Below are 24370 nucleotides of genomic sequence, written 5' to 3' on the forward strand. Positions count from 1 at the left end.
TAGGCTGGGTAGGTAGCATGGGGTTGCAGAAGCAAGATCATCTTCAGTGTTGGCCTCGACAAGGAAAGCTCATCTCATCAGTGCTAGAGGTAGCAAAGCAGTGTTTTGGTGGCAGAATTCTAGAAGCATGTCTAACTTCCCTTCACTCCCCCTAAAAGTATCTTACTAACATCCCCCTAAAGGACCTTGGGATCTGCCCAACAAGTCCTAACTTCATTTCTGTGAAACATCAAGGTAAATGTTGGCTTTCTTTAATGAAAAGAAGCCACATTTCTTGTGTAAAATCACTTCTCACCCTCATTTATCCCTATGTCTAAGTTTTACTTTTGAAACTTAGCCTTCTGCTCTACTTTCACTTCATAAATTCACATTAATTCCTAATTCTACTATGTAGCTCCCTAACTATTCCCCATCCCCACTTACTACAAAAATTATATAAAATCCCAAAAATAGTAATATCCCCTTCCCTTGGCACTATAGCCATATCTCTTTAGGTCTGGGAAATAGCAGTCCGTTTGGGGCTCCTATTAACCCTTCTGTCTCCCAACCTTGCAATTAACCTAACCTCTCGTTGGGCTAATAACATGTACCTAATCCCTCACTCATCAAAGCCTCATATCTCTACCCTCCGCAGTCATCATTCCCAAAAGTTAAATGTTTAAATGTTATGTTAAACGTTAAACTTTTATTTAACCCCCGCTCGATATAAACCCAAAACCCACTTTATTAATGTTTACCCCCCCCCCCCACGTATGAATAAACAAATACAATAACGCGCGGGCCCCGTCACTAACCTTCCCCCGCTTCAACCGTCCCGCCAGCCGTTAGATCTGGCCCGCCCAAGATCTACGATGGGCGGGTCTTTTCATACGCCAACACGCCGAGGGTTAGCGTCTGGGAGATGGGTGGTTTTCCCACCGTACTCCTGTCATGCGTCGCCCTCCCGGGTCTGGCGGAGCCCCCTCCTCCCAAACCGCTTCAGTGCAAAGGCAGTGCGCCCGTAACCGCCAAACCGCCCTCCCCTGGGTGACGTCAGCGCCATGTCCTCCGCCCAGTGACATCATCCCATTGCATCATCTGCTTGCGTCGGCCTCCCGCCACGTCACTGCCGTACTGCTGACGTCATCAACTGATGTCATCCCGCCACGTCACCCACCGTACTGGGTCCCACTCGCTGACATCATGCTAACGTCATCACTCAAAAAGGCGCGAAAGGCGAAAATCGTGCTTACGAAGCCCGGATTCAGATTCTGAGGCAGTTTTTCATGTAGCGCTAATCGCGCATGGCTATGGGAAATGGGCCAAAATGGAAAGCCCCTCATCGCGCAGCCCCCAGCAAGCCCGAAAGGCGCAGAATGACCCGTTTTTCTTCGTGAAGCATTCAGAAAGGGGCAAACACACTTTTTAAAGCAACAGAAGGCCGAGCATCTGCCATGAAGGATTGATGGGACAATCTAAACCATTCAGAAGATTTTAAAGACTCCAGGATCAGCGCCAAAGAGTATCAGGAAGCGGCAGAGAGTATTAGTTCAGCAACATCAAATCAGGTGAAAATTAAAAACCTTCATCAAAGTCAGCAAAGCAGTTAAGGCCATTTAAAAGCCTATCTGGTTGAGATTAGTGCACATTAATGCCAACAAAACAGCAGCAAAACCAAGTTAGAGGTGGAGATAAAGGAAAAATCACAGTTATTACAGAAGGACTGCACCAGGCTACCCAGGACAGACATTAACTCAGTTTTGATACAGCTGCCCTCAGTGCAGCCCAAAGATATTTTCATGCATTTATTTTTGGATAAGATTAGGTTAAAGTAATCATTTTCTTTCAGACCTGTTTAGGTCGGCTGTAATAAGTTAGTTTTTGATAATTTTCCCTATATATACCGACCCTCTGTATTGTTTAAAGGGTTGGTTGGTTGATAATCCTCATTAGAGACTCGCACTGGATATCAGAGATGTTTTACTTAATCAAAGATTGCTGAAAAGCTTTGGAGGAATGATTGTCTGCTCTGTGTCTAATGGTTTGAAGAATTGAATGTGGAATTCTTGTGCTACTATATGAATCAATAAGTTTTCCTTATCTCTGTTATTTCAATTTCACATATGCTCAAGTCACAGAACAAAGGATTGGCTCAAACCTTGCTTGGTTGCAATCTATGCTCAGTTTTTGTGGCTTCTTAATGTTTTCCTCTTGAATTAGGCATAAATATGAATTCTGTTATGGCTCATGTTTGACCTATTTTCATATATAAATGACTTTTATCTAGGAATTCTTAACTGCTCCTAGATAGGGCTCATTTGTCTTTTTCTGCTAATCTGAATGAGAGATTCTTAAATTTTCCCTCATTCCTTAGCCCTTAATCCATCCCTTTTACCTTGAATGATTGTTTCATACGCAGCTAGCTTGCTCCCTATTCCCTCTTGTGACCAAGAAAATGCATCAACAGTCCTACTCTTTGACTCCACGCCCAATGGTTCTAGAACTTTCATGTTGTCCCTGCCTCTTTACTTGAAAGCATCATCCTTCCCACCAAAAACAAAACAAAACCCCTTGAACTCAATAACTAGCCTAAAAACATTACCAACAAAGCTAAATCAAAAAAGAGAGAGCCCTCTCTGATTGCAGGTGGGCTAGAACCTGCAGTCCAAGATTGGTCTGTGGTTACCACGGCCGTATCCTTTTGATGTCGACCAAAAGGACAACCTAAGTGATAACATAATGGCAACTCCGCTGGGGACATCCTCGGTTATTTTCACAAATCAAGTTGGAAAAATCCGGAAGAACAAAAATCAATGATGTCTGTTCCTTAAGACTATAGATGAAGTATGAATGTCGGCCAGCAAGCCTTTGAAACTGTTCTTGCTTTGCAGTTACAGGAGTAAATAAATGCTGCTTCAGCCAATCTTCATGCTAGTTTAAAACTATAGATAGTTGTCCCTGAAATTTAATTAGTTCCTTGCCAATTCTAAAATACATTCGCAGAAAATACCAAAACAAATTCAGAATCTAGCTCCCAAAAAGAATTCTCGTTATACTAGGTCAAATCCAGACCCAAATCCACCAGCTGCTTTTGAAAATCTGAACTTAATCCCAAAAATCCTTAGGAAGAAAGAACAAAGAGACGATTTTGCTGATAATAGTCCTCAAGCAGTTCGCCCAAGCAGCGTTCCAACCCCTGTCAAAGTCTTATTTCGTTGAAACCCTACTTCCCCTTGTTCATCATCTACCTCCCAAAGCACTCCTTCCACACCTCCATTCACTGCACATACTCCCGTTACCACTATTGTTGTACCAATTGTCCCAGTTGTTCCACTTACCCTTGTTGCTCCGATCGTCCCTGTAAGCATGGCCAATAGATATGCACCCTGCAATTACCCGCAAACCCTGGGGCTATGCCTCGGAATTATCAAACTAAAATCACATATTTTGATGGAACCGACACTTGCACAACCCTTTAGCATACAAAGAAAATGCAAGACTACTTTTAGAACTACGAAATAGATGATGATAGTGTGAGAATGAAAATTTTTGTTCAAAGTCTAACAGGTGATGTAAGAACTTGGTTCAGATTTCTTGCTGCAAATTCCATAACCACCCCGGATGAGCTTTACCAATCCTTTACCAACATATGGGAGAAAAAGAAAGACCCCTTGCACATACTTGTTGAGTACGATACAATAAAAAGTGGCCCTCAAGAGTCTGTCCTAGATTACTGTGCTAGATTCAATAATGTCTATAATGCAATACCACAGAACCTGAGACCTCCACCTGACCTTGCCTTGTATAAATTCCCTGATGGATTCGACCCAGATATGGCCTACCAGTTAAAAGAAAGAGCCCCTCAAACCCTTGCAGACATGCAGAATGTTGTTGTTAGCGTAGAGGCCAACCTGATTGCCAAAAGAAATAGAGCTAGAATGGAGAGAAGAACCACTTTCAAAGAAGAACCCACAACCTTAGATCAGAAACTCGATGCTATTATCAATGGCATGCAAAGGCTGGGAGACAGAGTAGAAAGTGTTGAAAGGAAATCATCATGGGAAGGACAACAACCCAATACAATAAGGAACCCAAATTTCAGGAAAACGCAGAACACAAATGCTGGTAGGTCTAGTCCAGACCATGATATAAGACCACCTTTTCATGAAAATTATGCAGAAGCATCTACATCTAGTCATCCCCCAGAGGACACTCACATGAACCTGGTGGATTCGAGGCCTGAGCAACAAATTTTCCTAACTCAACAAGACCAATATGAGCATGAATTTAATCAATTTCAGACTAAATTTGGTGATTCTTTTGATTTTAAACAGGGCTATGATGCTGCTGTATATGAGGTCCACAAACAATATAAGCTGAGAACTAGGACCATTGACATTCCTAAACCTAACAAACCAAAGGATGGAAAACAACCCAACATGACTAGAGGCAAGGCTGTCATAACAGAACCCGCTGATATACTTGTCCCAAACCCGCATCAAGTGACTGTAGAGGACATAACACAAATGCAGCCTTCTATTGACGAGCCTCGACCACCTTCTTCCTCAAAATAAAATGTGGACAACATTCCAAAAAGCCCTCCTAAAACAGAAAATCCACAATCAAACACTTCCCATAACACTGATAAAGAAGACCAAGTTGCTGATACTCCAATAGAAAAAGGGAAACCTGCTTCTCACATTACTAAAACCCAATCTGAAAAATCATTTGAGTTAGAGGCAGAAATAGGTAAATTGAAGATATCCATCCCCTTATCCGAATTGGCCAAACATGATGTGTATAGGCAACAAATTCAAAGGTCACTTCAAATGTCGGAGGTAAAGGATGAGGTGAATGTTCTTGATGATCAACCTGAGCTGTTGTTTGGTCCAGAAGTTAATGGAAAATCAACATATGGATCTGTCTTGCCCTTTTATGTCAGTTTACATATACATGACAAAGTCCTGCACAATGCCATGTTTGACTCAGGTGCCTCACACAACCTTATGCCTAAAGCCGTAATGGAAAAGCTGAACCTTGATGTTACAAGACCCTACAAAGAGCTATTCTCCTTTGACTCAAGTCAAGTCAAGTGTTTAGGCCTCATCAAAGACCTGTGTGTCTCCTTAGTCCAATTTCCTAACAAGACAATCCTCATGGATGTGGTGGTTGCTGACATTCCACCAAAGTATGGCATGTTACTGTCAAGATCTTGGGGGGCAAAACTCCAAGGATCCCTCCAATTAGATCTCTCTTATGCCACTATATCTATCTTTGGGCAACCAAAGAGACTGTATAGAGAAACACTGATGAAATATGTGGTAACTAGTGAGAGCAAGCCTGAAAATTTTCCCATTTACTCAATCCATTCTGATATGGATTCTTTTATTTTATTTAATGATGAAAAAAGTCCTCCAATTGATGACAAGCCGTTGGCTTTAGGAATGAACACACCCATCAACGAAGAATCAGTTGCCCATACTGATATAACTGTCAAAACAATCAAGGCAACCAGCTTACAAGAAGAACCTCCCCAAACAGAAAATTCAAATCTGTCCGCTGCAAGAATGACTGAAACTCTTGACACTAAATATGAGCAAGAAATCGTATGGTATTTAGAGTTTGATGGCTCTGTCAACAAGTTAGGAGCAGGGGCAGGTGTCTGGGTTCACAATACACATAACAACCATGCAGAAGGCCATGCCTACAGACTAAACTTCAAATGCACTAATAACATGGCAGAGTAACAGGCTCTCCTCTTAGGCCTTAAACTGCTCAAAGATCTAGGAGCTGCAAGAGTATCCATTTTAGGTGACTCTGATTTAATCATACAACAGATGAAAGGTAATTTTGTTACCAATGACAACAGAATGAGGGCCTATAGGACTGCTGCCACTAGTATACTCAACACATTCACCGAATCCAAGATTGCCAAGATTTCAAGAGAGCATAACATTCATGCACACAGCCTGGCCACTTTTGCTAGTACATGCAAGCTTCCTTTTAAACCAAATCATCATTTCACTGCTGAAATAAAACATAGGCCCGTTGTCCCAAATAATGTTAAAGATTGGCAAGTGTTCGAGAACGATGCCCAGATTAATAATTTCCTCACCCTTGAGCATGAATTTTCAAATATTAACATTGACATGGATGCTATGACAGATGAACAACAGCAAACCAATGAAAATCAGCAGGCTGTAATGCCTATAACGGCCAAACGAATGCTGAACCCAACTGTTTTTGATAAAACAAATATAGAAGAACTGAAACTGATGCATTTGGAGGAAATAGCCGAAACAGAGGCCGAGATCGTTGATCTGAAAGAAAACTTACTCCTTGCCGGCCTCACTCTGTTGGAAGACATGTTTGATGCTAATGACAATCCCAAGAAACCAAAAATGCAACCCCTGAACGCTGCTATAGAGGAACACAACATTGGGACAGAAGAGAATCCCAAAATGATCAAATTATCCAAAAATCTGCCATCTGATCAAAAGCCCAAATATATTGATTTATTCAAAGAATTCCAAGATGTATTTGCTTGGAGTTATGAGGACTTGAAATCCTATGACACCTCAGTAATCCAACACACCATTCCCTTAAAACCAAACCAAAAGCCCTTCAAACAGAAACTGAGGAGAATCAATCCCATGCTTCTCCCTTTGATTGAAAAGGAAGTGAAAAGAATGTTTGAAGCAGGTATCATAGCACCCATCAGATTTTCTGAGTGGGTATCCAATCTTGTTCCTACAAGAAAAAATACAGGAGAGATTAGGTTATGCGTAGACCTAAGAAATTTAAACCAAGTCTCCCTAAAAAATCACTACCCATTGCCCAAAATGGATCATATTCTGCAGAGAGTAGTGGGATCATCTAGAATTTCTTTGCTAGATGGCTTTTCAGGTTTCAATCAAATACTGGTTCACCCGGATGACCAAGACAAGACAGCCTTTACCACACCGTGGGGAACATTTAAGTATGTAAAGATGCCATTCAGACTTAAAAACGCCGGTGCTACCTTTCAAAGGGCAATGGATATTGCATTTGCCAAAGAAATACATGATTTCCTAGTTGTCTACCTTGATGATCTAACCCCTTTCTCTAAATCTGATCAAGAGCACTTGAAACATTTAAGACAAATATTCATGACAGGCAGGAAATATGGCATTTCCTTGAACCCCAAAAAATCCCTCTTTGGCCTTGAAGAAGGCAAACTCCTTGGCCATATCATATCAAAGGACGGGATCAGAATTGATCCTGAAAGAATCCAAGCCATCCTCCAAATCCCATACCCAAGAAACATAAAAGAGTTGCAAGCATTCTTGGGAAAGATCAATTTCCTAAGGAGATTTATTCCAAATCTAGCTGAGTTGATAAGACTGTTAAGCAACATGTTAAAAAAGGATGCCAAGGTAAGATGGTCTCTTGAAACCAAACAAGCCTTTGAGGGCATAAAATCTGCCTTAACCCAAGCCCCTATCCTTACAAGCCCACAATTTGATAGGGACTTTATCATATTTTCTTTTGCATCTGATCACACCATAGCTGTTGTTCTTCTGCAAAAGGATGATCAGGGAGCTGAAAAGCCAATTGCATTTTTCAGCCGAGCCTTAAGAGATGCCCCTTTGAAATATCCAATCATGGAGAAGCAGGCCTATGCCCTGGTCAAAGCAATCAAGGATTTCTGAGTGTACATTTTATATTCACATGTAATTGCCTATGTCCCAAATGCTGTTATAAAAGACATATTAACCCAAGAGGGATTAGAGGGAAAAAGAGGTAAATGGATTGCAAACATCCTTGAGTATGACATAGAAATAAAACCAACCAAGCTCATAAAGGGACAAGGTTTAGCCAAACTGATGTCTGAAACAAACTTTCAAGCCTTAGACATTAACCAATTGGACAATGAACAGGAGCTGGCGACTCCACAGATCAGTGAAACCTTTTTGCAATCCCCATGGTATGCTGATATATGCTTTGTTTTGTTAAACCTGTTTGCTCCCCCAGGGTTGTCCAGAACTAAGAAAAGATTTTTAAGAATGAAGGCTTCAAAGTTTTGTGTCATAGATGGTGCATTATTTTGGAAAAATCATGAAGGTATACTGCTTAATTGTTTAATCATGAATGAAACTAACAATGTCATGAAAGATTTCCATGCAGGTGACTGTGGAGGGCATCTGTATTGGAAATCCACTGCTGATAAAATTCTAAGGGCTGGTTTTTATTGGCCCTCTCTTTTTGCAGATGTAAAGAAGTTTGCCATTTCATGTCACAAATGCCAAATCTTTGAAGGCAAAAGAAAGTTTTTGCCCATGCCCCTTAGACCATTCTCAACTGAAAAGCCTTTTCAACAATGGGGTCTTGACTTCATTGGAGAAATCCATCCCTCTTCCTCAGGCTAGCACAAATGGATTTTAACAGCCACCGACTATTTCACCAAGTGGGTTGAGGCCATCCCATGTAGACAAGCCAATGACACCATCATTATCCAATTCCTTGAGTGCAACATCCTTTCTATATTTGGCTGCCCTGAGAAGATCATTACTGATAACGCCGCTGCTTTTAAATCCAAAAAAATGATCAATTTTTGCCACAAATTTCACATTACCTTGGGGCATTCTACAACCTATTACCCCCAAGGTAATGGCCTGGCTGAGTCATCTAATAAGAGCCTGATTAATATCATAAAGAAAGTGTTAGAAGAAAACAAGAATAACTGGCATAGAAAGCTCACAAATGCCCTATGGGCAGACAGATTTTCAACAAAGAAATCCATTGGGATGAGCCCTTATGAGCTAGTATATGGCATGGAAGCCAGGTTTCCTTCATCTTTGGGCATCCCTACTATAATACTGTTACAGGAGATTCAGGCTAAACCAAATGACATTCAACGAAGAATCAACCAAACCATTCACCTTCAGCAAACCAGAGAGCAAGTTTATGACAGAGCTCAGATTTTGCAAGAAAAGCTCAAAAGGATGTTTGATAAGAGAGCTAAGGTTGAGGATTTCTATATGGGTGACAAAGTTCTAAGGTGGGATTCACGAAGAGAAGACAAGGGAAAACATGCAAAATTTGATTTTTTATGGAAAGGGCCATTCATTATTTCTGCTGTTCAGGGAAATAACACATATTTTCTCAAATCTGTAGAGGGCAGCACAGCTGAAGAAGGCCCTGTGAATGGCCGAATGCTGAAACATTACCATGATCCCTTTTAAAGGGATACAATCCAGCTCTGTATATATCCTTTGTACATTGATATTTGTATATATCAGCGCTCTGTTTTTTAGTTTATGTGTAAGCAATCTGAGTGTTAGAGGAGCAGCAGTAATGTTTGTGAAGACACAACCAATTGCCAATATTCCATTCTTTAAAGCTCTGTCTCTACATTTAACTCGGTAAAACAACAATAGTAGCACTGTCATACCACAGAAATTTATGGTGAAAGCAAACAGTGGGCAGCTTGCAGTCTTCAGTCAAACAGTATCAATAAGAGAGGAGCATTCTTTAAATTTCACATCAGCAACTGTTTCTAGACCAGAGCTAAAGGAAACACATCAGTTTTGACCTCTGTTTTTCAAAGGCACAATGCTCAAGCAATATTGTACATAACATCAAGCATGCAGAAGAAAGAAAGCAATGCTATGCAGTTTAAAGTAATTCAGTTGAGGAGGGAGTTGTTCATATTTCAAAGTTTCACACTATAAACAGCTAGCATAAAGAAGTTTTTCAATCCACAGCAACAATAGAAGATCAAGGCAGTCTGACCTGTTGTTCTTAGCTTTTCCCAAGGAAAAGCCATCCCCAAGTGGAGCCACTGTTAGCCTCCTGTTGCAACAGGTTTTCATCTTTCATGATTGACAGTTTTACATACCAAATATGTCATACTTTGCATCCTGCAATGCTCCATATTTCCAGAAAAAGGCCAAAGAAGAGGCCATGAAAGTGTGCCAGTCCAAATGCCACTGCTGTATTCCAATTTTGATGACTTAACCATTTTTGAAGAATGTTCTGTTAAGGGAAGTCCAGACAGCTTAATCTTGGCTTCCCTAGGTTTCAATTTCTTGTTTTAGAATATAGAGAATTGACATCTCTCCAAACAGCTTAATCTTGGCAGATTTGTAGATAGGTAGAGAAACAAAGACTCCAACTGCTTAATCTGGGCCCTTGGAAGAAATAAGGATAGATTTAGATAGGAGGGCTATAGTGCCCACTCTAGTCTCCTGACCCTAATACGACATTATCTTAGACACTCTATTCTTCGAGGACCTCGGATTGAGGATCTGTACCCATGACACTATTATTAGCGATTGAGATATTTTGGATTGCAGGTTTCTGTGGAGAGGTTTTTGAGAGATTGTATTTGGATAATCCAAAGTATTCATCATTTTCTTTTTGTCGACGTTTCGAGTCTAGAGCAAGACTCATCATCAGGACTTTGATATACAGAGAAGAGAAAAAGATCTGAGATAGAAAATGCAGATCCGATTCTTTTCTCTGTATTTTGACCCTTGTTTTTTCGAGATTTCGTATCTCTTTCCAAGTATCCCCTCCGTACAGGGCAGCTATTTTGGATTGCAGGTTTCTGTGGAGAGGTTTTTGAGAGATTGTATCCGGATAATCCACAGTATTCATCATTTTCTTTTTGTCGACGTTTCGAGTCTAGAGCAAGACTCATCATCAGGACTTTGAAGTTATGAATGCTTTCCATTGATATTATGGTAGCATGAATGGTTATGTATCTTATCTATCAGTATTCTGATGATTACAATATTAATAGTTAAGTTGGTCTCTATTTGAGATTATGATGAGGGTAGTAAAGAATATGTATGCACTCTACTAAAAGCATAATGAGGATAAATTTTATGGATAGGTATATTCTACGATGTTACGATGTTGATAGCTTAATGAATATGTATGTTTCCATTGATGATTATTGATGATAGCCATGAGGGGTGTGTCCCTACTTCCTTTAGTTCATCCTTACAATGGATAATGATGTGAATGACCAGGAATTGTTAATGATGCTATTATGATAACTGACTAACATTGAGAAACCGTGTTACTGATGATTATTGAGTATGGCAGGAAACCATCAGAAGCACTCGCATATGACATGTCGATGACACTTGGTTTGATGAAAATTTATATTACTTTACCTTTCAAAGTCTAAGTCGATCTTGGAACCTGCCCTCATGGCATCGTGATCTTCAAGGCGAAGGTGCTTCAACCCTTCCAGCCCAAGTCACGGCGGGAGTGCTAGTGGGTGAGATCAGGGACTCTGTCCCACCCCTCCCATGTAGTTCAATCCACTTGTACAACCAATACAAGCAAACAATGCCAAATTTAAAAAGCGAGTCTATGTATCATATAAGGTGAAATAGAAATGTTTAAGTGAATCACAGAAATCTACAAAGAATACAATACTAAAGCATATATATTTTAATGATGAATATAATAAAAAATATCTTCCTAAATAATATGCATAAAGGTTATTCATAATATGCATCAGGGTCATTCACAATAAATGTCATCATTATTAATTTATTCATTCAACATTTATAAATTATTATATTTTTGTCTTTATATCATGGAGGAAATTTATCATGGACTTTTATGCTCCATTGGTATCAAAGATAGTTTGAGATATTGACTTGTCATTTCTACCATACTTGTCACTGTGATCACACAAAAATATTCTTTTCCATATTGTTAGTTGATTTTTATATACTATTTTCATTCGCTGTTGTTTAACAATGCATAGTTTAATTGTTTATATTTTGGTTTCTTTCATGGATCTAGTGATGCAATTTTGGCAAGATTGTGATTTTTTTGGTTACTTCAATGCATTTTTGAATGCATAAATGGATTTATTACCTTGAAAAAACCCTTTGGGGTGCTCATTCTATTCATACTATAACTTGTAATTCCAACAATTTCCTATTGGATTTCAAGCAAAATTGATTGCAAAAGAGCAAAATTTAGAAGAATTAGGCTTGACATTTAAAAAATTATGTTGCCAAGTCCTCTATGTAATTGTCGTGCATTGGAATTGTTGTATCACTCTGCAACGCATACACCAACATCATTCCATGTTTGTACAATAGATGTGATTTCCATGTCATATAGTTGCCATATCATATTGTTGTCCATTCGTCACAACACATAGTTGCAACTCAACCTTGTGTTGCCATTTTTGTATCATTATATGAGCAATTTGAATATTTAGAAAACAATGTTTATGCTTTGTTAAGAAAATTGAGGAACGAAAAACCATACAATTAAGTATGGAAGACCTCATTCACTCAACTACCAATAATTAAACTACAAAATTTAAAATTTCTTCTCCAAAGGCCAATTTAGAATGGACAAATTAGAGACATGCAAGTGGTAGATACTCAATACAAACATATCATTGATTGATTAGAATCATGATAAGTTGAAGAGAAAATCAAAGCCAAGAATCATGAAAACTAGAGAAAAATAAAAGTGATCTAAAATCACTCATATTAGAGTTTTAAAAAAAAAAAAATAGAACTCAAGAGTCACAACAAACTAAAGAAATATATAATTGATTTAAAGGAACACATATAAAAACTTTCATCTAGTGTTAATTCTCTACATACAACCACTCCACAATCAAGTTCTTCAAATGCATATATTGTGACTAGTTCAAAGTACTGATTGTAGTTCCTAACAAAATTGAAGATTTAGAACATGGTAAACAAAGGTGGATTACGTCATAGGTGAAATATCAACAATAATTAACACAATTATTATTGACCATTACAAATATTGAAGTCCAAGCTTAAGGTGGGTAGTTCCTCCTATGAAAAAGGCATAGGCATCCCTTATGAATTTGAGTTAATACAAAATTACTACTATCTTAATTGCATGATTGAAGGAATAAAACTAGAGAGATTTCTCCTAAATTAGTAAATTTGTCATTTGAAGGAAGGTGGGTGTTATTAATTGTTGCTTTAAATAGTTGTGATTTTGATTATGATGATTTTGTTGGAAAAGTTTATGTATGACGCTTCCTTTAACTATTAATTTTAATAATAACTATAATGTATGTTTTGTACATTTATACAACAAGTGGGTTGCAATGTTCCCCATATATAGTCATTCAGTTATAACGGAATTCGTGTTATAGATACCTTGGGAAAATTTTAACCTGCCCACCAGAAGGTTGGCAAAAGTTTCAGAAAGGGTTCCTAAGATTATGTGCCGCCGTTTCTCCTTTATGTTCTAAGGACTTCGGGACGAAGTCCATTGTTAAGAGGGGGTGTATGTAGTGCCCACTCTAGTCTCCTGACCCTAATACGACATTATCTTAGACACTCTATTCTTCGAGGACCTCAGATTGAGGATCTGGACCCATGACACTATTATTAGCGATTGAGATATTCATGGTTGTGAAGTTATGAATGCTTTCCATTGATATTATGGTAGCATGAATGGTTATGTATCTTATCTATCAGTATTCTGATGATTACAATATTAATAGTTAAGTTGGTCTCTATTTGAGATTATGATGAGGGTAGTAAAGAATATGTATGCGCTCTACTAAAAGCATAATGAGGATAAATTTTATGGATATGTATATTCTACGATGTTATGATGTTGATAGCTTAATGAATATGTATGTTTCCATTGATGATTATTGATGATAGCCATGAGGGGTGTGTCCCTACTTCCTTTAGTTCATACTTACAATGGACAATGATGTGAATGACCAGGAATTGTTAATGATGCTATTATGATAACTGACTAACATTGAGAAACCTTGTTACTGATGATTATTGAGTATGGCAGGAAACCATCAGAAGCACTCGCATATGACATGTCGATGACACCTGGTTTGATGAAAATTTATATTACTTTACCTTTGAAAGTCTAAGTCGATCTTGGAACCTGCCATATATGTTTAACTATATTCTGATGATATATTAATGGTTGCAGGCACAGATTAGTTGCTTGACCGAATGACTCACATATGGGTGATGGGGTTGTACAAGTGGATGGAACTATATGGGAGGGGTGGGACAGAGTCCCTGATCTCACCCACTAGCACTCCCGCCGTGACTTGGGCTGGAAGGGTTGAAGCACCTTCGCCTTGAAGATCATGATGCCATGAGGGCAGGTTCCAAACTTGGTTCGCTCATGAGGACTTTATCGGGGGGTGCGCATAAAGGTGGATTCCTTGATCCCCGACACCATTAGTCTCACTATAGCAGGCAACATAAGAGATGACAGTGGTCTATGACGTTGCACTATACTTTCCCCTCGTAATCACTGGATGCTTGAAGGGCAAGTGGTGTGGCACCCTTGGAACTTCAGGGGAATTTCTTGAAGGGCACGACCAACTTGGCACCCTTGGCATCACAAATAAACTAGTAGGTGTGGCACCCTTGGAACTTCTAGGGAAGTTCTTGAAGGGCACAACCAAACTGGCACCCCTGACATCACAAATAAACTATTAGGTGTGGCACCCTTGGAACTTCTAGGGAAGTTCTTGAAGGGCACAACCAAACTGGCACCCCTGACATCACAAATAAACTATTAGGTGTGGCACCCTTGGAACTTCTAGGGAAGTTCTTGAAGGGCACAACCAAACTGGCACCCTTGACATCACAAATAAGCTATTAGGTGTGGCACCCTTGGAACTTCTAGGGAAGTTCTTGAAGGGCACAACCAGACTTGGCATCCTTGGAATCATTAAAAATAAATAATAATAAATAAATATAAGCAAGGAATGAAAACTAGGTAAATTTACATCAAGGGTAAATGATGATTATAAACCAATGTAATTAAATCAAAAATAAAACTTGGAATAAGGAGGATCATAGGAAGAATTAAAACAAAGTGTCTTAAAAACTCTACCCTTCCCATTTTGGAAAATACTAGGAAGATTATGTGGTTTAATTAGGAAAAAGGGGAAAGACAAACATAATAGTAAGGATAAAGATTAATCCTAAACTAATTTAAACCTAATTAAGAAAATGGGAAGGTGAATTAAAATGAGAATAATAAATTAAATTTAGAGAAATGTAGAGAAGCTCCATGTGTCATCAACCAACATAAGAATATCCATCTAGGAGATAACCTGAGTTAAATTAGGGAGTAGATTGGGGATAAAATCTTGACTCATTAATTGACTTCAAGTAATGAACACAAATTAAGGAATAAAAGGGGGGATTAAAGAGACAACTAGGAGAAGAAATAGGAATCTTGTTGAGGTGAGGAAAATATTAGTTTTAAATAAAAATTTAAGTAAATAATTTTGGGAGACCCTTGATGTGATAATGACACATGGGTGGGTGAATAATCAAGCTATTGAATTATAAAGAAGAAATAAAAAATTAATTATGCATGACATGACAAGTGGCACCTATGAGGACTCCTATAAAAGAAGGGGCAAGCCATGGGAGAAGGGGATTTTTTTGGGGGGAACCCTATGGTTGGATGGATGAGATGTTGTGAGAATAGTGATTACGAAGCTATAGTGAGTTTGGTGAGGTAGAGGATTTAGAGAGGGGACTCTTGAGCCAAGGTGTGCTCTCCTCTACTAGCTAGTGCTTGTCTCCATTGTACAACCCCATTGCAGCTCGGGGGTCCGCGGGAAGAAGAGTACCTAAGGAGTAGGCTGGGAGGTTAACCGGTGGGTCTTCGCATTCTGTTCAAGTGTGTCATCATTCACTCGCGGATGTGACCAACTACAAGAGAATACCAGCAACAGCAGAGCAAGTGGAGTCTCGCCTTCTGGTGAACGATACATATGTATTTCATTACTATTGATCTTAGTTAAACGTATGAAATGTTATGATATGTTTCCTGAAATGTGTGGTTGGTATGTGTGTGCTAAATAAATTTGAATTTCAATGCGTTCTTTTCTGGTTGTATTTGCTGTTAAAAAAAAAAAAAAAATTGTCTGAAAGTGGTCGTCACACTAGTCGTGGTCCTCACAAGGGCAGTCAAAAAAGAAAATTGTAAAGCAGGGTCTGCAAGTCTAAGTGCACCCTTCCTGAAGTAACAAAAAATGCTAGGTGTATTAGGCTGGGTAGGTAGCCTGGGGTTGCAGAAGCAAGATCACCTTCAGTGTTGGCCTCGACAAGGAAAGCTCATCTCATCAGTGCTAGAGGTAGCAAAGCAGTGTTTTGGTGGCAGAATTCTAGAAGCATGTCTAACTTCCCTTCACTCCCCCTAAAAGTATCTTACTAACATCCCCCTAAAGGACCTTGGGATCTGCCCAACAAGTCCTAACTTCATTTCTGTGAAACATCAAGGTAAATGTTGGCTTTCTTTAATGAAAAGAAGCCACATTTCTTGTGTAAAATCACTTCTCACCATCATTTATCCCTATGTCTAAGTTTTACTTTTGAAACTTAGCCTTCTGCTCTACTTTCACTTCATAAATTCACATTAATTCCTAATTCTACTATGTAGCTCCCTAACTATTCCCCATCCCCACTTACTACAAAAATTATATAAAATCCCAAAAATAGTAATATCCCCTTCCCTTGGCACTATAGCCATATCTCTTTAGGTCCGGGAAATAGCAGTCCGTTTAGGGCTCCTATTAACCCTTCTGTCTCCCAACCTTGCAATTAACCTAACCTCTCATTGGGCTAATAACATGTAAGCCTCATATCTCTACCCTCCGCAGTCATCATTCCCAAAAGTTAAATGTTTAAATGTTATGTTAAACGTTAAACTTTTATTTAACCCCCGCTCAATATTAACCCAAAACCCACTTTATTAATGTTTAACCCCCCCCCCCGCCGTATGAATAAACAAATACAATAATGTGCGGGCCCCGTCACTAACCTTCCCCCGCTTCAACCGTCCTGCCAGCCGTTAGATCTGGCCCGCCCAAGATCTACGGTGGGCGGGTCTTTTCATACGCCAACACGCCGAGGGTTAGCATCCGGGAGATGGGCAGTTTTCCCGACGTACTCCCGCCATATGTCGCCCTCCCGAGTGTGGCAGAGCCCCCTCCTCCCAAATCGCTTTAGTGCAAAGGCGGTGCACCCGAAACCGCCAAACCGCCCTCCCCTGGGTGACGTCAGCGCCACGTCCTCCGCCCAGTGACATCATCCCACTGCGTCATCTGCCTACGTCAGCCTCCCGCCACGTCACTGCCATACTGCTGACGTCATTAGCTGACGTCATCCCACCACGTCACCCACCGTACTGGGTCCCACCCGCTGACGTCATGCTGATGTCATCACTCAAAAAGGCGCGAAAGGCGAAAATCGTGCTTAGGAAGCCCGGATTCAGATTCTGAGGCAGTTTTTCATGCGCGATTAGCACCTAGCGCTAATCGCACATGGCTACGGGAAATGGGCCAAAATGGAAAGCCCCTCATCGCGCAACCCCCAGCAAGCCCGAAAGGCGCAAAATGACCTGTTTTTCTTCGCAAAGCATTAAGAAAGGGGCAAACACACTTTTTAAAGCAACAGAAGGTCGAGTATTTGCCATGAAGGATCGATGGGACAGTCTAAACCATTCAGAAGATTTTAAAGACTCCAGGATCAGTGCCAAAGAGTATCAGGAAGCAGCAGAGAGTATCAGTTCAGCAACATCAAATCAGGTGAAAATTAAAAACCTTCATCAAAGTCAGCAAAGCAGTTAAGGCCATTTAAAAGCCTATCTGGTCGGGATTAGTGCACATTAATGCCAACAAAACAACAGCAAAACCAAGTTAGAGGTGGAGATAAAGGAAAAATCACAGTTATTACAGAAGGACTGCACCAGGCTACCCAGGACAAACATTAACTCAGTTTTGATACAGCTGCCCTCAGCGCAGCCCAAAGATATTTTCATGCATTTATTTCTGGATAAGATTAGGTTAAAGTAATCATTTTCTTTCAGACCTGTTTAGGTCGGCTGTAATAAGTTAGTTTTTGATAATTTTCCCTATATATACCGACCCTCTGTATTGTTTAAAGGGTTGGTTGGTTGATAATCCTCATTAGAGACTCGCACTGGATATCGGAGATGTTTTACTTAATCAAAGATTGCTGAAAAGCTTTGGAGGAACGATTGTCTGCTCTGTGTCTAATGGTTTGAAGAATTGAATGTGGAATTCTTGTGCTGCTATATGAATCAATAAGTTTTCCTTATCTCTGTTATTTCAATTTCACATATGCTCAAGTCACAGAACAAAGGATTGGCTCAGACCTTGCTTGGTTGCACTCTATGCTCAGTTTCTGTGGCTTCTTAATGTTTTCCTCTTGAATTAGGCATAAATATGAATTCTGTTATGGCTCATGTTTGACCTATTTTCATATATAAATGATTATTATCTAGGAATTCTTAACTGCTCCTAGATAGGGTTCATTTGTCTTTTTCTACTAATCTGAATGAGAGATTCTTAAATTGCCCCTCATTCCTTAGCCCTTAATCCATCCCTTTTACCTTGAATGATTGTTTCATACACAGCTAGCTTGCTCCCTATTCCCTCTTGTGACCAAGAAAATGCACCAGCAGTCCTACTCTTTGACTCCACGCCAAATGGTTCTAGAACTTTCATACTGTCCCTGCCTCTTTACTTGAAAGCATCATCCTTCCCACCAAAAACAAAACAAAACCCCTTGAACTCAATAAATAGCCTAAAAACATTACCAACAAAGCTAAATCAAAAAAGAGAGAGTCCTCTCTGATTGCAGGTGGGCTAGAACCTGCAATCCAAGATTGGTCTGTGGTTACCTCGGCCGTATCCTTTTGATGCCGACCAAAAGGACAACCTGAGTGATAACACCTACAATAGGTAGGAAAACAGAGGCCATTGATTAGAAAATCAGTCCAGAGAAAGAGAGACTCTTATGTAAATATTTATTTATCAATACAGAGAATTCGATTCCTGAACTATGTGGTGTGTATTGATTAATGGAGTTATGAATTGTCTATGAATTAACATAATTCTGCATAGTATATGTATGCAGGTGTAGTTCAAGCAGAACACAGAGAAGAAGAGAGGATGAAGGATTGTGTCAGATTGTTGAATCTGATTGAAGGATCAACGTGAAGTTCAAGAGTGACAGTGTTCAAGAGTACGTGGAGTAAGTCCAAGAGGGAGTTGTGTTGCAGAACAACCAATGACCAGAAACCCTAGAGGAGCCTGAAACCACAGAAGAACCTTGAGAAACCACATGTTGGCAGAAGGACAGAGCATTTTTCGTATGTGGAAGTGGTTTTTGTGCGGCCACCATAAGCGGTAATTGGAAAATGGACCCGATGAAGTTATGAATGATAACTTAATCCAGTTGAAGTCCAGAGGTGATCAGACCGTCCATTGAAAGGGTGATCAGACACATATCACTCGCAAACAATCATGGGGTTTAATTTGGAAATCGAACCCGATGAGAGTTTATATAACGGGGTTAAATCTTTATTGAGTTCCAATGATCAGGACCATCCATGGGTTGACGGATCGGACTATAATCACGCGGAAAAGTGCATGCAGGTTAATATTCTGAGCGGACCTGATGTGTTTATCAATGCAAGTTAAATTTGTTTGAGTTCCAGAGGACTAATGGAGATCGCACGATAGCCATTGATCTAATGGAGTGAAATCAGCGGTGGAGGTTGAACGCGATAAGGTGAGCATCGGTAAATGTGCGAAGGTCATGGATTGGCAGAAAAGTAAGGCTTACGTGTGTTTTGTGGAGTATTTCTATTATAGGAGAGTTATAATAGAAATAAAGTGGGATTAATGAATTAAAAGGTTAAGTCAAGTTTAACCAAGTCTTAGACCATGGTGTGGTTAACGTTGAGTTAAGAGGGTATGGTTAATATGTGCAGGATTAAGGATTAAGAAAAGTTTAGGAAGGGTGTATAAGGTTCTGATTAAAGAGTTATTAAAGTTTAAACTCTGGGTTAATCACATGAAACATTTCCGCATGAGGTTTAATTAAGAAGCCAAAAGCCTTAATTTGGGAAGGTTTGACTATACAGGGAAATTAAAATTCCTGGGACATAATAGATTATGCATTTTATATGCATACTGTGGGTAAGTCAGCTTAGGATGGCGTCAATTTCAAAGGGGGAAAGTAGCTTGGTGTGCTTACAAATGTCTTTGCAAGTATTACAGGTGATGGTGACCAAACACCAAAGTGGTTTCCATCAAGTCCAAAGGGGGGGATTGTTGGCATTATGACTAAAGTGTTGTCCTTGATGGAAACCTACTTGATAAAGATTTCAACATGATGGTAGCAAGATGATTATACAAGCTGGTAAAGATGTGACAGAGAAAACGGACAAAGGAATATCATTTCAGAGATAGAGGGATGATAAAGATGAAGTTTGGGAAAGTATACGTGGGTCCTCTGAAGAAAATCCGCGTACATACACAGGTTTGGTGAAGCAAAGTCACATACATATTCCACACCATGGTAATTGGAATACTAGGGGTCTTTACCATGGTATTAGTCCATAGTATTGAGCATGACAACAGATATTTGATCTCATCAAAGAATACTATTGACATTACTAAGGGATTGGCCTAAGGTATTGACTAAGGAATATGATATATAAGGAGATGGAGATCAAGTGTTAGTGTGTGCAAGTTTTGCGTTTTTTATGAATGATTTGATCTGAAATAGGTGTGCACCAAGGAGCTAGAAAAAGATGGATCTAAAAAATCAGAAGTGTGGTGTCATATGTGCTTGTTTGATTTGCTTATTGAAAATATCTAACTGTGATAGATCTCTGGTGTTTATGATACGGCAACATGAATATGAGATAATAAGGGTTTTGAAGTATATTTTTTGGTTGTTGTGAAGGCATGATTTAGTAATTACAGATACGTACATTGGTTTTCCTCTAAGAGGGCAAGTACATACGCAGATATACTTTTGGGTAGTTGCATATATATTCTACGAAAGTTCAGAATATATACGCAAGTGTCAAACATGAGAAGCGTGTATATATGTGGATGTTCTTTGTAATATCCGTGTATACATGCTAGGGTTTGCAATATGAATTGATGATGATGGTTTATCTATTCTGTTATGCTTGTTGTTGTCTGTCAATGAAGTATTTCCTATGATAATCTGTGTTTGACAATACTAATTGGGCTAAATTGGTTATGAAATAGAATTTGACTAAGTGATGATGTTACTGTGTGTTGATTTGTATTTGGTTTAGTGATTTGTGTTCACTCCAGTATCTGACTGGGTGATTGATTCAATATTACATTGATTTAGATTCGGTTATCATTATTTTTTAGATGTGTATGCAGGTACTCTTAAGGTGAAGCACATACATACGCGAGTATGATTCAGAACAATAGTGTATACCTTCTGACATATTCTTAATCAGGGTTTACAGTGACAACAATTGGTTTCTATGATAAACATAATATGGTCTGGTATTATGGTGAATGGTTATACACTAATATGATTTGTTGTGAATTGGTTTGACTTAGTTGTCTTTGGTTGATTCATATTTAGTGATTGATTTGATGATTTAGTTGGGTAGTTGATTTCAGAATTGTTGGGAGTGGATCCAATTTGAAACATTATGAAAAGTTATCCATAAAGAGTTGAGGATATCAGTCTTCAGAAAGGGAGTTCTAACTTCCTTCTAGTAGGAGCTGGAAAATGAGAGAAGGTTGTGGCCTTCTGCAGGTAGAAGCCTATGTGATGGTTAGAGTCTACACCAATACAAGATTGTAAGAAGTTTCTTTTAATAAAAGAAGAAGAAAAATATGACAACAATGGTGGTTTTTTCCCACATTGGATTTCCACCTAAAATCTTGGTGTTACTTCTTTTTTTGTGTCGATGTTCTATCTGCTTCTTAACTGCTCATAATTACTAATTAATTGATGAAAATGAAGTAATGATACACTAATTAATGTTGAACTGAAGATGAAATTAATGATCAGATAAGCTATTTGGATATAGACGTGTTTTTTTAATAACAGTCACATACATATGCTAGTTTATTTTATAATAGTAACATATACAAATCAAAGTAAGAAGTTGGAAATTTGAAGTGGGTAAAATATTGATTCACCCTGCCCTCTTAGTATTTTTTTCCTAACAAGTGGTATCAAAGCCAAAGGTATCGAGTTCAAATCACACCGACACGTGGTGGGGGGGGATTCTTGGGCATTGGATAATCCAAAGCTCCCTGTGTGTTTTTTGACATGTACTTAACCGCCTCTCAAGGACCCATTAACTATGGTGATGCGTATGTTTACTAACCCCTATGGGTTTTTTTTGTAATGGAAATCATGATTCCAGCAATAAGGCCTTAGTACCGAAACTTTAGCCTCACTCTCGGGCATGTGGGCGCCATGTGGCTAGGGGTTGGGCTAACCACCTGTCCCCACTAACCTTAGCTCCCTCTACTCTGGGTGTTGGTCGTATAATGTCAATGGGACCGACATCCAGGGCCTAATTGCTCGTCCCCACTAGCTTAACACTCACTCTGCTCGTGTGGTATTGAATCGGACAAGGCTCTGGAGCTAACTGCCCGACCTTGTTGCTTTTGCCTTTGCCTATGGTCATATGGTGGCATATAAGACTAGGGGGTCAGGGCTAATCACCTGCCCCCACTGGTTGAGCTCCTATCTCTTTGGTCACGTGGTATGCAATGTAACTAGGGGCCAAGGCTAACCACCCAACCCCTTCCCCCAAATGCGCCCAAACTCAATGTTATGTTAATGTCGCCAAACCATATGGTTAAGTTCCAAGTGACTAGTATAACAGTAAGCCATTGTATTTATAGTGATGAGGTCATGGGGTCAAACTCTACTGGGTTGGTCAGCCGAATCAGTAAAATTTTGGTGCAAATATCGAGGGCCACGTGGTGCCTTATCATTGACCCAATTCATAGCCCTTCAACCAATAAAAATGTGACACCTCAACCAATATTGTCCTACCATGTGGCTTCATAGGATTGGTCCATACTACCCACAATGTTTACCCAGTTAGTTGTTGACGTCAGCGTACGACCTGCCTAGTCAACCCTGCAAGTTGACATTTTAGTTGTTGGGCAAAAGATTCAGAACATCATAACTTCCTCATACGACGTCCGATTGAGGTGATTAAAGCGCCATTGGAATTAGAATGACAAACATTATGATTTGGTGTCGGTTTCAGGAGATTTTGAGCACTTTCATTTTTGAGCCTATTTTTTATCTCTCGATCATTGGTGTAGCCCCCTTATTATTAATGTTAGTGTATCCCCCTTATTGTCATTGTTGTTCCCATGTAGCCCCAATATTGTTATTATTGCGCCCCATAGGAGCCCGCTATCTTTATTGTTGTCCCCTTATATTATTATTGCTATGTAGGTTCTAATTATATTGTGACCCTTTAGATTCCGATATATACCAAGGAGGCCTTGTCATTTGAATCATCCAAGAATTGTTCATTTATGTGATTTAAAGAAGGTTTCCCCCTCGAAGAGGCTAATTTGCAAGTCATTGATCTATCTTTTCTTCTGTTTTGTGATCTAGTTGCATAACATTTGGTATCAAAACTTTGGATTCTAGGGTTTCGTTGTTTCAAAGAGGCCATCTTCGAATTTTGCTATAATTTTTTTTCTAAAATTATTCAGAAGATGATATTTCAACAACATGGAGTATAAATATTTATGTACTTCATGTAAAAATTTTAGATCTTGGTTTTCTATATTTTTTGAGATATGCTCTGAAGAAGTTAGGGTTTTTTGCATGCTCCAGAATTCAGTTTCAAAAATTTGACCTAGGGAAAATCATCATAACATTCTCTATGAGAATTGGATTTGAATTTTGTAAAATTTCATTGAAATTGCACATAAGATAGTTTGTCATGTATCATTTTCAGGGTCAAAGGTTAGAATAGGGACATGTGGAATTATGTACAAGTTTGCTCTACTAAACCAATCCATAACCAAGTCATTGTGGGAGATTGGACATAACTTTATCTCGAGGAATCCAATCTTGGTATGACTTGTGGAGTTGGAAATAATAATTATAGGGATATCCCAAGATGAAATAATTACCTTGGAGATCCGAAATTGTAGAGATACAACAGTTCCAATATTGAGCTCCTAAAAGAAAGAAAACAGTGTATTTTGTTTCTAATTGCATAACTTTTGTTGTAAAAAACAGTTTGAAGTGATTTAAAGGGAATATTGAATCATAGATATTAGTATTTGGTTCTAAAATTCCTCCCAAACAAAGGAATTCTAAATCCATTAAGCCCTCAGAAAGCCCTACTATGGCACATGAAGAGGAAGAATTGCAACATGATATATCAAAATTACGGGACCAAGTGCAACCAATTTCGCTCTCACAAAGAGAAACCAAATATGAACTAAAAGGGGACGGGGATGGTATAAAAAGCGACATGAATGGCTTAAAAGTAGACATGGAAGGTTTGAAGG

Source organism: Pinus tabuliformis, chromosome 7 (assembly GCF_031772625.1).
Source record: "Pinus tabuliformis cultivar Carrire ecotype Pingquan chromosome 7, CPIR1, whole genome shotgun sequence".
NCBI lineage: Eukaryota > Viridiplantae > Streptophyta > Pinopsida > Pinales > Pinaceae > Pinus > Pinus tabuliformis.